The following is a 2313-nucleotide window of genomic DNA, read 5'->3' on the forward strand; positions in this document are numbered from 1 at the left end:
GATTTTTTCAATTTATTACATTTTTAAGAAAAATCAAAAATAAGAATTAAAAATGATTTTTATAATTTTTTATCGGAAATAAAAGTTTTTAACTTAGATGTATTGGTGTATTGAATTTTATCCTAACATAATTCTATCCTATTGATTTATTTAGCTAAAATTTGTTAACTTATTTACGGTCCCTAATTTATTCTTTAAAAAGAACATGACTAAAACTATCTGTAAGCAAAAATATAATATTTGAATCCTATATAGTAAGTTACTCTGAAATTGGGTTGATTGTATAATCGGATTATGAAGTCCATTTTTCAGCATCTCTTTCAGCATCTGAATCTTTATTCGCATATATTTATCTATGTAAATCATACGAAGTTTAAATAGTTGATCTCTTAATCGATGTTTTATTTTGTTCTTCCGTACACTGAAAAAAAAGACCAAGTTCTAAAATCAAGAACATTCATCTTAAATATTTTGTTCTTAAAATAAGATTATTTTAAGACCAAATTACTAAAACTAAGATTATTAATCTAAAAAATCTTAAAATCTTAATATAAGAATAAAAATCTTAAATTGTTAGGAAAGTATAAATAGGTACTATTTCGTATCAAACAAATGATGGCACCGTGGCGCTCTGGTTAGAGAGGCCGCTTCAGTTGTGAAGCAGTAGGCGGCGGTTCGAATCCCCCTCGTAACAAATTAAAATAACATTTATAAAATTACTAAACCAGAATAAAATATAAATAAATCAAAATTTAAAAGTAAAAAAAAAATATAAATATAAAAAATAATTTTCATTTATTTTATTTTTTGATTTTAATTTTAAGAACATTTATTCTTAAAATAAGAACTTGGTCTTATTTAAAATGTTCTTAAAATCAAGATGTGTTCTCTTAATTCAAGAATTTGATGTTCTCGACGCATTTTTTACACCAAAAATCTTAGTTCTGAGACCAAAATCTTGATTTTAGAACATTTTTTTTATCAGTGTAGCTACTCTCCAGAGTCCTTGTCTTTGTAATCCTCTCGTCATTTAAGAGTCCTGTGTGCAACAATTTTCTAGGCAGCTCCCTTCATGTTCCTTTAGTTTCTCACGGAAATGTGGCACATACATATGTAAATGCGGGCTCAGCTCCTGACCTCTCTTCCCCTAACTGTCACCCTCAACCTTCACCACCACCTCATCCTTCTCCTCCTCCTCCTTCTGCTCCGTCTTCTCGTTGTCGTGTTGTTCGTTGCGTTGCCCGTTTCGTTGGCTGCTTTGCAATTTAATATTCATTTTTGAAAAAGCCCATTTACATTTGCGCTTTTGTGGCACCTTTGCGTGTGCTTCAACCTCGCACTCGCAACCCGACAACTCGACAACTCGACAGCGACAGCGGCAACGTCAACTCGTAACTCGTAACTCGGACGTGCAACACGGCGTATGCGTAATCTAAGCAAAGCTGCTTGCTTTTGTTTGACTTAATTCAACCGCAAGGCAACCCAGGGCAACTTGCACCCTTCCATTCAGACAGGGCTGAAGCTCAGCTCCACTTACCCTCATTTTACACTCCCTTTACCCCTCTTCCTACCTCCCCTTGTTCTCTCTTGTGCTCTACCAAAAATATGCAGCTGTTGATTTATAGACATAATGAAGTCCTTGTCCGGCAGTCGGCAGTTGCAAGTTGAATGCAATCATCAAAAGCTGTTGATGTGCCATAAGCAGCTGTCCATGTCCCTCCTCCCTGCTCCCTCCCCCCTCTACCATCTCTCCACGTTTCTTTTCGATACCAACAACCTGTTATCGACAATTGCAACCACGTTTTAAACTGCAGCCAGTTGGCTGACATTTGACCTCATTGGGGCTGACAGCGCCGGTGGTGTAGTGGCGAGCATGGTTGTATCCCAAACAGCAGATCCGGGTTCGATTCCCGGCCGGCGCACTTTTCATCTCCAAGTATTTCTCGCTTTTTATTGTGTGAAAGGAAATCTCCTTTACTTTTCTGAATTTTCAGTCTTCTCAGAAGCGCATTAAAGCGTTTTGCTTCAGATTAATTGTAATCAACTTTAGTTATTTTCCTCTTCTAATTCGCACGTTTTAAAAGAGCTTACAAAAGCGCCTTAAAGCTTTTAATATGAATTATTTAAGTTTATTGAATGTGTCAATTCATGTAACGTTTCAGTGATAACTGTTAAAAAAGCTTTGCAAGTACATTAAAGTTTTCAGTCATTGAAGCTCTATTAATGCTGAAAGTTTAAGGCATTTGTAAATGAAATCATGCATCTATATATAGATATATAACGATCTTTAATAAAATTTGGAATGTTATTTCC

At 35.1% G+C, this 2313-nt stretch overlaps 1 non-coding gene across 1 annotated transcript; it reads left to right on the forward strand.

Moving 5' to 3' along the window:
- The first annotated feature begins 1850 nt into the window (after positions 1 to 1850).
- Trnag-ccc lies at positions 1851 to 1922 on the forward strand. The gene has a single exon. It is a non-coding gene; the product is annotated as a tRNA-Gly (tRNA).
- The last annotated feature ends 391 nt before the right edge of the window (positions 1923 to 2313 follow it).

The sequence above is a fragment of the Drosophila innubila genome, chromosome X, assembly GCF_004354385.1.
Source record: "Drosophila innubila isolate TH190305 chromosome X, UK_Dinn_1.0, whole genome shotgun sequence".
Taxonomy (NCBI): Eukaryota; Metazoa; Arthropoda; class Insecta; order Diptera; family Drosophilidae; genus Drosophila; species Drosophila innubila.